The sequence below is a fragment of the Phyllobates terribilis genome, unplaced genomic scaffold, assembly GCF_046119375.1.
Source record: "Phyllobates terribilis strain yellow unplaced genomic scaffold, ASM4611937v1 Scaffold_9__5_contigs__length_417890890, whole genome shotgun sequence".
Classification (NCBI taxonomy): domain Eukaryota; kingdom Metazoa; phylum Chordata; class Amphibia; order Anura; family Dendrobatidae; genus Phyllobates; species Phyllobates terribilis.
Window position 1 is genome coordinate 187,435,544 of NW_027362769.1, and position 15,367 is coordinate 187,450,910.

A 15,367-nucleotide genomic window follows, 5' to 3' on the forward strand; every position below is an offset into this window, starting at 1 on the left:
TGTTGTTTGGAGATCTCCTTGGTCTTCATGGAGCTGTTTGGAGAACTCCTCGGGCTTCATGGTGTTTGGCTAGTGATGCCTATTGTTAAAGCGCACCTATCAGCAGGATTGTGCTCAGTAAACCACATACACTGTCAGGTGGGCGACATTACACTAGTTAATATGATACCTGGGTGATGAAATCCATTCTGTGGTTCTTGTGTAATCTTTAATTTCAGTTTGGAGGTAATGATATGCTCGTGCTCCAGGGCAGCCTGTGGGGGGTGCTCTATCTGGTGCTCAGGGGCGGAGCTCTATCTGGTGCTCTGCTTACATATTCATCTGTATGCTCTTATGACAGCTCACTGATCGGTCACTGACCGACCTCCTATGTTACATAATGCATCTAGTAGTGCGGGGAGAGGTAACATAGGAGGCCGGTCCGTGAACGATCAGTGAGCTGCCATGAGAGCATACAGGTGAATATGTAAGCAGAGCACCAGATAGAGCGCCCCCCACAGGCCGCCCTGGAGCACGAGCATATCATTATCTCCAAACTGAAAGTAAGGATTACACAAGAACCACAGGATGGATTTCATCACCCAGGTGTCATATTAATCAGTGTAATGTCACCCACCTAACAGTGTATGCAGTTACTGAGCACAATCCTGCTGACAGGTGCGCTTTAATAGTGTTGCAGTCTCTGTGATCTTTCAGAAAAGGTAAAGTGTATATACTGTGTGACAGTCACAGGTGATATATGTGAGCAGGGCTGTGGAGTCAGTAAGCTAAACCTCCGACTCCTCAATTTCCATGACACCGACTCCGACTCCCTCATACACGACTCTGACCCCCTCATACACGGCTCCGACTCCCTCATACACAGATCCGACTCCCTCATACACGGCTCCGACTACCTCATACACGGCTCCGACCCCCTCATACACGGCTCCGACCCCCTCATACACGGCTCCGACCCCCTCATACACGGCTCCGACCACCTCATACACGGCTCCGACCACCTCATACACGGCTCCGACCCCCTCATACACGGCTCCGACCCCCTCATACACGGCTCCGACCCCCTCGTACACGACTCAGACTCCCTCGTACACGACTCAGACTTCCTCGTACACGACTCCGACCCCCTCGTACACGGCTCCGACCCCCTCGTACACGGCTCCGACCCCCTCGTACACGGCTCCGACCCCCTCGTACACGACTCCGACCCCCTCGTACACGACTCCGACTCCCTCGTAACGGCTCCGACCCCCTCGTACACGGCTCCGACTCCCTCATACACGGCTCCGACTCCCTCATACACGGCTCCAGCTCCCTCATACACGGCTCCGACCCCCTCGTACACGACTCCGACCCCCTCGTACACGACTCCGACCCCCTCGTACACGACTCCGACTCCCTCATACACGGCTCCGACTCCCTCATACACGGCTCCGACCCCCTCATACACGGCTCCGACCCCCTCATACACGACTCCGACCCCCTCATACACGACTCCGACCCCCTCATACACGTCTCGACCCCCTCATACACGACTCCGACCCCCTCATACACGGCTCCGACCCCCTCATACACGGCTCCGACCCCCTCATACACGGCTCCGACTCCCTCATACACGGCTCCGGCTCCCTCGTACACGGCTCCGGCTCCCTCGTACACGGCTCCGACTCCCTCGTACACGGCTCCGACTCCCTCGTACACGGCTCCGACTCCCTCGTACACGGCTCCGACTCCCTCGTACACGGCTCCGACTCCCTCGTACACGGCTCCGACTCCCTCGTACACGGCTCCGACCCCCTCGTACACGGCTCCGACCCCCTCGTACACGGCTCCGACTCCCTCGTACACGACTCCGACTCCCTCGTACACGACTCCGACTCCCTCATACACGGCTCCGACCCCCTCATACACGGCTCCGACCCCCTCATACACGGCTCCGACCCCCTCATACACGTCTCCGACCCCCTCGTACACGACTCCGACCCCCTCGTACACGACTCCGACCCCCTCGTACACGGCTCCGACCCCCTCGTACACGGCTCCGACCCCCTCGTACACGACTCCGACCCCCTCGTACACGGCTCCGACCCCCTCGTACACGGCTCCGACCCCCTCGTACACGGCTCCGACCCCCTCGTACACGACTCCGACCCCCTCGTACATGACTCCGACTCCCTCGTAACGGCTCCGACCCCCTCGGATCCGACTCCCTCATACACGGCTCCAGCTCCCTCATACACGGCTCCGACCCCCTCGTACACGACTCCGACCCCCTCGTACACGACTCCGACTCCCTCGTACACGACTCCGACTCCCTCATACACGGCTCCGACTCCCTCATACACGGCTCCGACCCCCTCATACACGGCTCCGACCCCCTCATACACGACTCCGACCCCCTCATACACGACTCCGACCCCCTCATACACGTCTCCGACCCCCTCATACACGACTCCGACCCCCTCATACACGGCTCCGACCCCCTCATACACGGCTCCGACCCCCTCATACACGGCTCCGACCCCCTCATACACGGCTCCGGCTCCCTCGTACACGGCTCCGGCTCCCTCGTACACGGCTCCGACTCCCTCGTACACGGCTCCGACTCCCTCGTACACGACTCCGACTCCCTCGTACACGGCTCCGACCCCCTCATACACGGCTCCGACTCCCTCGTACACGACTCCGACTCCCTCGTACACGACTCCGACTCCCTCGTACACGGCTCCGACCCCCTCGTACACGGCTCCGACCCCCTCATACACGACTCCGACCCCCTCATACACGTCTCCGACCCCCTCATACACGACTCCGACCCCCTCATACACGACTCCGACCCCCTCATACACGGCTCCGACCCCCTCATACACGGCTCCGACCCCCTCATACACGGCTCCGACTCCCTCATACACGGCTCCAGCTCCCTCATACACGGCTCCGACCCCCTCATACACGGCTCCGACCCCCTCATACACGGCTCCGACCCCCTCATACACGGCTCCGACCCCCTCATACACGGCTCCGGCCCCCTCATACACGGCTCCGGCTCCCTCATACACGGCTCCGAACCCCTCATACACGGCTCCGACCCCCTCATACACGGCTCCGACCCCCTCATACACGGCTCCGACCCCCTCATACACGGCTCCGGCCCCCTCATACACGGCTCCGGCTCCCTCATACACGGCTCCGAACCCCTCATACACGGCTCCGACCCCCTCATACACGGCTCCGACCCCCTCATACACGGCTCCGGCTCCCTCATACACGGCTCCGAACCCCTCATACACGGCTCCGACCCCCTCATACACGGCTCCGGCCCCCTCATACACGGCTCCGGCTCCCTCATACACGGCTCCGAACCCCTCATACACGGCTCCGACCCCCTCATACACGGCTCCGGCCCCCTCATACACGGCTCATGTGTAAGTGATAAATTTACTGCAGCACAGATTCATCTCAGATAAAAGTCCAGACCCTGAGATCAGGAATAGGACAGACATTTATAGGACATTTCATAACTTTCCCAAATTCTTATGAAAAAATATTCCCCACAAACTGCATTGAACGACTGCACCCAATGTATTATATATTTTAGGAGTCGGAGTTGGTCCATTTTATACCGACTCCGACACCACCAAAATGGACACCAACTTCGACTCCAAAGCCCTGTATGTGAGGGGAGACATGTTTCACTGCGGCTACTAGCTTTAGTGAACTAAACCTACAAATTTCCTCCAGCATGTTACGTGTTGGAAGTTAAACCACCATTTTAAAAGGGAGTGTTTTTTTGTGAATGACATTGCGACGGTTGGGAAGTCATTCACCATATCTCCACCTCAGAGTGTGGCTGGGCAAGTTAAATGCTCAGCCACTGTTTTTTTTACTCTGGTGTGAGTTTGGAGAAGGAAGTCGCCAGATTGTGGAACTTCAGATCAGGAGGAGCTGAAATCTGCTGCAACTGAAGCAGGCGAATCTCGCACACATATGGACTGTGCTATCGTTTATCTTTTGTTTTGCCGTTATGCCAGCACGGCTGAGTTTATTTTGCTGAACCGGCAGCGCTTTATGATGTTACGATAAACCTACAGACGAAAACGCTCCTGAGTCGTCTTACCACAACTGACAGACATGTGACATTAGATTGCACACAGGGGGGCGTCCTGCCACTAACCATGGGACTTATGAAGCGAATTGCTTGCACCAGAAACTTTTAGGGGCTTCATAGCAAAATGGATGATTACATATGCACATGACAATGTTTAGTTATTTGATCCCATAAATGTAATTTCCGTGTAGATTTTTCTCACTTCACCATTTTAGACTATTCAGCGCTGATGCATCACACACAAATCAGATTACAGGAATATTTACACAGGTTGTAATGTAACCAGATAGGTAAAAAGCCAAGGGGGGTGAATACTTTTGCAAGCCACTGTATGTTTCTCTGATGTAACTGATCGGAAGTTCTGTTATGCCTTCTACTCCAGCGACATCCAAAGCTGCACTCACATATCAGCTTGCTGCTGTCATCTCCCACAATGCACCACAACGTTAAAAATCGGAAGCAGACACACAACCAAAGTAAAAGGAAAAAAATGAGAAACCCATCAGAAAAGTGACTGCAGCTTTGGTTGTGACTAGAGCATAAATCATAATGCAGCTGAGGATCAGTGCAGCAGATCATATGGGAAGTGACTGAACGTTCTAGGAATGGCGGCCGGCAGTGATGTGGCGCAGGCGGCCGGCGGCTCTGACAGCGCGTCCTGGTCGCGGCATCCGCTCCGCAGGGCACAATGAATCGTCTCAGGTGCTGCCATGTTCTCCGGCTCTCCCAGGAGCCGCCTGGCACAGGGACGCTTTGTTCCGCTTTGTTGCAGAGGACATTTCTCACGTTAATAAGGACGAATTCCCAGAGCAGCAATCACACAATGTGGAGGAATCCCGGGGGGCTCAGAGCACTCACATATCACCAACAATGCAGCGGAGCTGGTGGCAAACAGCGGCCCCAGAACCCTGCCGGGGATGAAGAATTATTGCTGCCATGGTCACGGGGTGTCAGGACTAATGCAACTGCATCCTCATTATTCCTCCAGATGAAATGTGTCTAAGGAATCTGCTGAGGAACAAAAGGAAAAATCACAGCACGACCTAATACCCCATTATAAGAGTATAAAGCACCCGGAGAAGAGGACGATCAATGTCATCCACAAGGAAGAGCATTCATATCATCAATCATTGATTGTTCAGAACACAAACATTCAATCAGATCCACAATCGCCTCATAGTCCGATCAATTACTGGCAGATGTAATCGCAGCAAACAGACTCAATGTGTACATACATTACATGCCCTATTATACTCCAGAGCTGCACTCACTATTCTGCTGGTGTAGTCACTGTGTACATACATTACATTACTGATCCTGAGTTACCTCCTGTATTATACTCCAGAGCTGCACTCACTATTCTGCTGGTGTAGTCACTGTGTACATACATTACATTACTGATCCTGAGTTACATCCAGTATTATACTCCAGAGCTGCACTCACTATTCTACTGGTGCAGTCACTGTGTACATACATTACATTACTGATCCGGAGTTACATCCTGTATTATACTCCAGAGCTGCACTCACTATTCTGCTGGTGCAGTCACTGTGTACATACATTACTGATCCTGAGTTACCTCCTGTATTATACTCCAGAGCTGCACTCACTATTCTGCTGGTGCAGTCACTGTGTACATACATTACATTACTGACCCTGAGTTACCTCCTGTATTATACTCCAGAGCTGCACTCACTATTCTGCTGGTGCAGTCACTGTGTACATACATTACATTACTGATCCTGAGTTACATCCTGTATTATACCCCAGAGCTGCACTCACTATTCTGCTGGTGCAGTCACTGTGTACATACATTACATTACTGATCCTGAGTTACCTCCTGTATTATACTCCAGAGCTGCACTCACTATTCTGCTGGTGCAGTCACTGTGAACATACATTACATTACTGATCCTGAGTTACATCCTGTATTATACTCCAGAGCTGCACTCACTATTCTGCTGGTGCAGTCACTGTGTACATACATTACATTACTGATCCTGAGTTACCTCCTGTATTATACTCCAGAGCTGCACTCACTATTCTGCTGCTGCAGTCACCCTGTACATACATTACATTACTGATCCTGAGTTACATCCTGTATTATACTCCAGAGCTGCACTCACTATTCTGCTGGTGCAGTCACTGTGTACATACATTACATTACTGATCCTGAGTTACATCCTGTATTATACTCCAGAGCTGCACTCACTATTCTGCTGGTGCAGTCACTGTGCACATACATTACATTACTGATCCTGAGTTACCTCCTGTATTATACTCCAGAGCTGCACTCACTATTCTGCTGGTGCAGTCACTGTGTACATACATTACATTACTGATCCTGAGTTACATCCTGTATTATACTCCAGAGCTGCACTCACTATTCTGCTGGTGCAGTCACTGTGTACATACATTACATTACTGATCCTGAGTTACATCCTGTATTATACTCCAGAGCTGCACTCACTATTCTGCTGGTGCAGTCACTGTGTACATACATTACATTACTGATCCTGAGTTACCTCCTGTATTATACTCCAGAGCTGCACTCACTATTCTGCTGGTGCAGTCACTGTGTACATACATTACATTACTGATCCTGAGTTACATCCTGTATTATACTCCAGAGCTGCACTCACTATTCTGCTGGTGCAGTCACTGTGTACATACATTACATTACTGATCCTGAGTTACCTCCTGTATTATACTCCAGAGCTGCACTCACTATTCTGCTGGTGCAGTCACTGTGTACATACATTACATTACTGATCCTGAGTTACATCCTGTATTATACTCCAGAGCTGCACTCACTATTCTGCTGGTGCAGTCACTGTGTACATACATTACATTACTGATCCTGAGTTACATCCTGTATTATACTCCAGAGCTGCACTCACTATTCTGCTGGTGCAGTCACTGTGTACTTACACTCATTTTTGCAGCTATAATCCATGTTTACCGAAAAAAAAAAAGCAATTGATGTGAACAGGTACCTGCTTTGTGTACACAGCTCCTATGCAGAGCTGTGCGTTTCCATGGTTTCCTCTGTATTCTGGTCGTGTAGTCTTTTGCCTCCTGTTTTTCTGTCGGTCCGATATCCAGGAGGATTAGAAGGTATAAACCCGAATGAGAGATCAGACTACACAGGATTTATTTTTGTTTGCAGCCTGTATCCATGGAAACACATAGCTCTGCATATGAGCTGCATACACTAAATGGACAGAGATTTTCTTCCCATTTCCTGATTGGAGTATTGATGATGGCTGACAGCAGGTAATGAATAGCGCTCTGCAGAATTGACGACTCACGAATCATCGATCGGAGCGATTCCCCGGCTGTAGATCACATCGGATTCGTGAATCTGACATGTTTGTCGCTTTCGCCAAATTGAAGAAAATAATTGTTGAATCGATTTGACCCCTGTATTTTATGGGCCGGCAAATCAGCGGATCGATGGTCTCGTGCGCTCCTGTGGATTGATTGGCCGCCATTGCTCGGGTGACAGGCGCACTTATTATAATGCAAACGCTAACGACCTACTGTGCAAATGAAGCAGAGAGGAGCGATCCTGCGGAGCCGCCGGCGCAGGTGCTGGCGGTGGATCAGTACCGTGCCGCCATGAATCCCTGCGGCCGGCGGAGGCTCCCCGGACGTGGGTGACTGACAGCCTCAGTTATTCCGGCTCGGGAGCTGTCACTCAGGGTAATTATCTGCAGTATAGATCCTCTATTGAGACCGCACCGTGCGCCGCACTCCACGCCGCTCCTGCGAGAGATATTGACGGCTCACATCATCCCGCGCCTCTTCACACCGCCGCGACCGTTCATTTATTTCTTCTCCCTTCTCTTTAATCTTCGTATTTATTGAAGGAATGGATTAATAGAGACGGACGGACAAAGAGGCAGAAATCAACATTTATCGACAGAGCGTTACTGGGACGTGAAAGTGAAAAACTGAGGCCAGAAAACAACGGCGGCGGGAGCGGAACGGCGGCGGGAGCGGAACACCGCCTGAGCCGCCATCGTATCACCGAATTCATATACAAAGTGACACAATGTAACGAACCACACAGGCGCCATGGAACCGAGGAGGAATCATCTGGAACCTTCTGCTAACAACTCTGCGGCTCTCCAAGATCTCTGCGGCTTTCCAAGATCTCTGCGGCTTTCCAAGATCTCTGCGGCTTTCCAAGGTCTCTGCGGCTTTCCAAGATCTCTGCGGCTTTCCAAGGTCTCTGCGGCTTTCCAAGATTTCCACGGCTCTCCAAGATCTCTGCGGCTTTCCAAGATCTCTGCGGCTTTCCAAGATTTCCGCGGCTCTCCAAGATCTCTGCGGCTTTCCAAGATCTCTGCGGCTTTCCAAGATCTCTGCGGCTTTCCAAGATCTCTGCGGCTCTCCAAGATTTCCGCGGCTCTCCAAGATCTCTGCGGCTTTCCAAGATCTCTACGGCTTTCCAAGATCTCTGCGACTTTCCAAGATCTCTGCGACTTTCCAAGATCTCTGCGGCTTTCCAAGATCTCTGCGGCTCTCCAAGATCTCTGCGGCTCTCCAAGATCTCTGCGGCTTTCCAAGATCTCTGCGGCTCTCCAAGATCTCTGCGGCTTTCCAAGATCTCTGCGGCTCTCCAAGATCTCTGCTTCCCATCAGTGAAAGAAAAACTGTTTACATTTAGAGGCCGAAAATCCGCAGTGATACAATGTAACAAACGGTCAGGACAGGAGAGTTGTGCTGTGGAGAACTTATCCATTGAGGGTCATCTGGACACAACTGTAACAAACCCTCAGCTGTGAGAAGTCTGAGGCCTGTACAGATTGTCTGAATATAAATCAGAACGTTTCCATTCACTGACTGCAAGCAGAGATCCGGCAGCCGCTTTATTATCCAATGATTACACTTCATGGGCAGTAAACTGGACGCTTCCTATAAAAGTCAACAGATTTTCCAATACGTCCAGATACGGCGCCTTACAAGTTAACTCCTCGTTCCCCAGTCTATAGTCTCTTCACAAAGCTTAAGAACAAAGAGCCGAGTGGTCTGTGAAGTAAGAGCTCAGAGGAGGAAGAGGACGATCACCACTAAAGCCTGCAGGTGGAACAGCAAGGCCGGAGGAGAACGTGGAGTACTGAACGCGGAGGATTTCTCCATACAATTCCTATATGTCAGAAATACAATAATCCCCATCATCCTCCAGCCTGAAGTCGTCTTCTGACAGCGAGTAAGAACCCAAACGTGACAAACAGTTCTGATACAGATTATCCACAGGTCATCCACAGAGTGGGTAACATCTGGGTGAATAGTGAGCGCAGCTCTGGAGTATAATACAGGAGGTAACTCAGGATCAGTAATGTAATGTATGTACACAGTGACTGCACCAGCAGAATAGTGAGTGCAGCACTGGAGTATAATACAGGAGGTAACTCAGGATCAGTAATATACTGTATGTACACAGTGACTGCACCAGCAGAATAGTGAGTGCAGCTCTGGAGTATAATACAGGATGTAACTCAGGATCAGTAATGTAATGTATGTACACAGTGACTCCACCAGCAGAATAGTGAGTGCAGCTCTGGAGTATAATACAGGATGTAACTCAGGATCAGTAATGTAATGTATGTACACAGTGACTCCACCAGCAGAATAGTGAGTGTAGCTCTGGAGTATAATACAGGATGTAACTCAGGATCAGTAATGTAATGTATGTACACAGTGACTGCACCAGCAGAATAGTGAGTGCAGCTCTGGAGTATAATACAGGATGTAACTCAGGATCAGTAATGTAATGTATGTACACAGTGACTGCACCAGCAGAATAGCGAGTGCAGCTCTGGAGTATAATACAGGATGTAACTCAGGATCAGTACAGGATCAGTAATGTAATGTATGTACACAGTGACTGTACCAGCAGAATAGTGAGTGCAGCTCTGGAGTATAATACAGGATGTAACTCAGGATCAGTAATGTAATGTATGTACACAGTGACTGCACCAGCAGAATAGTGAGTGCAGCTCTGGAGTATAATACAGGATGTAACTCAGGATCAGTAATGTAATGTATGTACACAGTAACTGCACCAGCAGAATAGTGACTGCAGCTCTGGAGTATAATACAGGATGTAACTCAGGATCAGTAATGTAATGTATGTACACAGTGACTGCACCAGCAGAATAGTGAGTGCAGCTCTGGAGTATAATACAGGAGGTAACTCAGGATCAGTAATGTAATGTATGTACACAGTGACTGCACCAGCAGAATAGTGAGTGCAGCTCTGGAGTATAATACAGGATGTAACTCAGGATCAGTAATGTAATGTATGTACACAGTGACTGCACCAGCAGAATAGTGAGTGCAGCTCTGGAGTATAATACAGGATGTAACTCAGGATCAGTAATGTAATGTATGTACACAGTGACCGCACCAGCAGAATAGTGAGTGCAGCTCTGGAGGATAATACAGGATGTAACTCAGGATCAGTAATGTAATGTATGTACACAGTGACTGCACCAGTAGAATAGTGAGTGCAGCTCTGGAGCATAATACAGGATGTAACTCAGGATCAGTAATGTAATGTATGTACACAGTGACTGCACCAGCAGAATAGTGAGTGCAGCTCTGGAGTATAATACAGGATGTAACTCAGGATCAGTACAGGATCAATAATGTAATGCATGTACACAGTGACTGCACCAGCAGAATAGTGAGTGCAGCTCTGGAGTATAATACAGGATGTAACTCAGGATCAGTAATGTAATGTATGTACACAGTGACTGCACCAGTAGAATAGTGAGTGCAGCTCTGGAGTATAATACAGGATGTAACTCAGGATCAGTAATGTATGTATACAGTGACTGCACCAGCAGAATAGTGAGTGCAGCTCTGGAGTATAATACAGGATGTAACTCAGGATCAGTAATGTAATGTATGTACACAGTGACTGCACCAGCAGAATAGTGAGTGCAGCTCTGGAGTATAATACAGGATGTAACTCAGGATCAGTAATGTAATGTATGTACACAGTGACTGCACCAGCAGAATAGTGAGTGCAGCTCTGGAGTATAATACAGGAGGTAACTCAGGATCAGTAATGTAATGTATGTACACAGTGACTGCACCAGCAGAATAGTGAGTGCAGCTCTGGAGTATAATACAGGATGTAACTCAGGATCAGTAATGTAATGTATGTACACAGAGACTGCACCAGCAGAATAGTGAGTGCAGCTCTGGAGTATAATACAGGATGTAACTCAGGATCAGTAATGTAATGTATGTACACAGTGACTGCACCAGCAGAATAGTGAGTGCAGCTCTGGAGTATAATACAGGAGGTAACTCAGGATCAGTAATGTAATGTATGTACACAGTGACTGCACCAGCAAAATAGTGAGTACAGCTCTGGAGTATAATACAGGAGGTAACTCAGGATCAGTAATGGTATGTATACAGTGACTGCACCAGCAGAATAGTGAGTGCAGCTCTGGGGTATAATACAGAAGGTAACTCAGGATCAGTAATGTAATGTATGTACACAGTGACTCCACCAGCAGAATAGTGAGTGCAGCTCTGGAGGATAATACAAGATGTAACTCAGAATCAGTAATGTAATGTATGTGCACAGTGACTGCACCAGCAGAATAGTGAGTGTAGCTCTGGAGTATAATACAGGATGTAACTCAGGATCAGTAATGTAATGTATGTACACAGTGACTGCACCAGCAGAATAGTGAGTGCAGCTCTGGAGTATAATACAGGAGGTAACTCAGGATCAGTAATGTAATGTATGTACACAGTGACTCCACCAGCAGAATAGTGAGTGCAGCTCTGGAGGATAATACAAGATGTAACTCAGAATCAGTAATGTAATGTATGTACACAGTGACTGCACCAGCAGAATAGTGAGTGCAGCTCTGGAGTATAATACAGGATGTAACTCAGGATCAGTAATGTAATGTATGTACACAGTGACTGCACCAGCAGAATAGTGAGTGCAGCTCTGGAGTATAATACAGGATGTAACTCAGGATCAGTAATGTAATGTATGTACACAGTGACGGCACCAGCAGAATAGTGAGTGCAGCTCTGGAGAATAATACAGGATGTAACTCAGGATCAGTAATGTAATGTATGTACACAGTGACTGCACCAGTAGAATAGTGAGTGCAGCTCTGGAGTATAATACAGGATGTAACTCAGGATCTGTAATGTATGTACACAGTGACTGCACCAGCAGAATAGTGAGTGCAGCTCTGGAGTATAATACAGGATGTAACTCAGGATCAGTACAGGATCAATAATGTAATGCATGTACACAGTGACTGCACCAGCAGAATAGTGAGTGCAGCTCTGGAGTATAATACAGGATGTAACTCAGGATCAGTAATGTAATGTATGTACACAGTGACTGCACCAGTAGAATAGTGAGTGCAGCTCTGGAGTATAATACAGGATGTAACTCAGGATCAGTAATGTATGTATACAGTGACTGCACCAGCAGAATAGTGAGTGCAGCTCTGGAGTATAATACAGGATGTAACTCAGGATCAGTAATGTAATGTATGTACACAGTGACTGCACCAGCAGAATAGTGAGTGCAGCTCTGGAGTATAATACAGGATGTAACTCAGGATCAGTAATGTAATGTATGTACACAGTGACTGCACCAGCAGAATAGTGAGTGCAGCTCTGGAGTATAATACAGGAGGTAACTCAGGATCAGTAATGTAATGTATGTACACAGTGACTGCACCAGCAGAATAGTGAGTGCAGCTCTGGAGTATAATACAGGATGTAACTCAGGATCAGTAATGTAATGTATGTACACAGAGACTGCACCAGCAGAATAGTGAGTGCAGCTCTGGAGTATAATACAGGATGTAACTCAGGATCAGTAATGTAATGTATGTACACAGTGACGGCACCAGCAGAATAGTGAGTGCAGCTCTGGAGTATAATACAGGAGGTAACTCAGGATCAGTAATGTAATGTATGTACACAGTGACTGCACCAGCAAAATAGTGAGTACAGCTCTGGAGTATAATACAGGAGGTAACTCAGGATCAGTAATGGTATGTATACAGTGACTGCACCAGCAGAATAGTGAGTGCAGCTCTGGGGTATAATACAGAAGGTAACTCAGGATCAGTAATGTAATGTATGTACACAGTGACTGCACCAGCAGAATAGTGAGTGCAGCTCTGGAGTATAATACAGGAGGTAACTCAGGATCAGTAATGTAATGTATGTACACAGTGACTCCACCAGCAGAATAGTGAGTGCAGCTCTGGAGGATAATACAAGATGTAACTCAGAATCAGTAATGTAATGTATGTACACAGTGACTGCACCAGCAGAATAGTGAGTGCAGCTCTGGAGTATAATACAGGATGTAACTCAGGATCAGTAATGTAATGTATGTACACAGTGACTGCTCCAGCAGAATAGTGAGTGCAGCTCTGGAGTATAATACAGGATGTAACTCAGGGTCAGTAATGTAATGTATGTACACAGTGACTACACCAGCAGAATAGTGAGTGCAGCTCTGGAGTATTATACAGGATGTAACTCAGGATCAGTAATGTAATGTATGTACACAGTGACTGCACCAGCAGAATAGTGAGTGCAGCTCTGGAGTATAATACAGGATGTAACTCAGGATCCGAAATGTAATGTATGTATACAGTGACTGCACCAGCAGAATAGTGAGTGCAGCTCTGGAGTATAATACAGGATGTAACTCAGGATCAGTAATGTAATGTATGTACACAGTGACTGCACCAGCAGAATAGTGAGTGCAGCTCTGGAGGATAATACAGGAGGTAACTCAGGATCAGTAATGTAATGTATGTACACAGTGACTGCACCAGCAGAATAGTGAGTGCAGCTCTGGAGAATACAGGATGTAACTCAGGATCAGTAATGTAATGTATGTACACAGAGACTGCACCAGCAGAATAGTGAGTGCAGCTCTGGAGTATAATACAGGATGTAACTCAGGATCAGTAATGTAATGTATGTACACAGTGACTGCACCAGCAGAATAGTGAGTGCAGCTCTGGAGTATTATACAGGATGTAACTCAGGATCAGTAATGTAATGTATGTACACAGTGACTGCACCAGCAGAATAGTGAGTGCAGCTCTGGGGTATAATACAGGATGTAACTCAGGATCAGTAATGTAATGTATGTACACAGTGACTGCACCAGCAGAATAGTGAGTGCAGCTCTGGAGTATAATACAGGATGTAACGCAGGATCAGTAATGTAATGTATGCACACAGTGACTGCACCAGCAGAATAGTGAGTGCAGCTCTGGAGTATAATACAGGATGTAACTCAGGATCAGTAATGTAATGTATGTACACAGTGACTGTACCAGCAGAATAGTGAGTGCAGCTCTGGAGTATAATACAGGATGTAACTCAGGATCAATAATGTAATATATGTATACAGTGACTGCACCAGCAGAATAGTGAGTGCAGCTCTGGGGTATAATACAGGATGTAACTCAGGATCAGTAATGTAATGTATGTACACAGTGACTGCACCAGCAGAATAGTGAGTGCAGCTCTGGGGTATAATACAGGATGTAACTCAGGATCAGTAATGTAATGTATGTACACAGTGACTGCACCAGCAGAATAGTGAGTGCAGCTCTGGAGTATAATACAGGATGTAACTCAGGATCAGTAATGTAATGTATGTACACAGTGACTGCACCAGCAGAATAGTGAGTGCAGCTCTGGGGTATAATACAGGATGTAACTCAGGATCAGTAATGTAATGTATGTACACAGTGACTGCACCAGCAGAATAGTGAGTGCAGCTCTGGAGTATAATACAGGATGTAACTCAGGATCAGTAATGTAATGTATGTACACAGTGACTGCACCAGCAGAATAGTGAGTGCAGCTCTGCGGTATAATACAGGATGTAACTCAGGATCAGTAATGTAATGTATGTACACAGTGACTGCACCAGCAGAATAGTGAGTGCAGTTCTGGGGTATAATACAGGATGTAACTCAGGATCAGTAATGTAATGTATGTACACAGTGACTGCACCAGCAGAATAGTGAGTGCAGCTCTGGGGTATAATACAGGATGTAACTCAGGATCAGTAATGTAATGTGTGTACACAGTGACTGCACCAGCAGAATAGTGAGTGCAGCTCTGGAGTATAATACAGGATTTAACTCAGGATCAGTAATGTAATGCATGTACACAGTGACTGCACCAGCAGAATAGTGAGTGCAGCTCTGGAGT

At 48.0% G+C, this 15,367-nt stretch overlaps 1 protein-coding gene across 3 annotated transcripts in view; it reads right to left on the minus strand.

The window, feature by feature from the left end:
- Positions 1 to 15,367, minus strand: part of SEMA5B (semaphorin 5B) — a 398,541-nt gene that overhangs the window by 273,930 nt on the left and 109,244 nt on the right. The window lies entirely within an intron of this gene.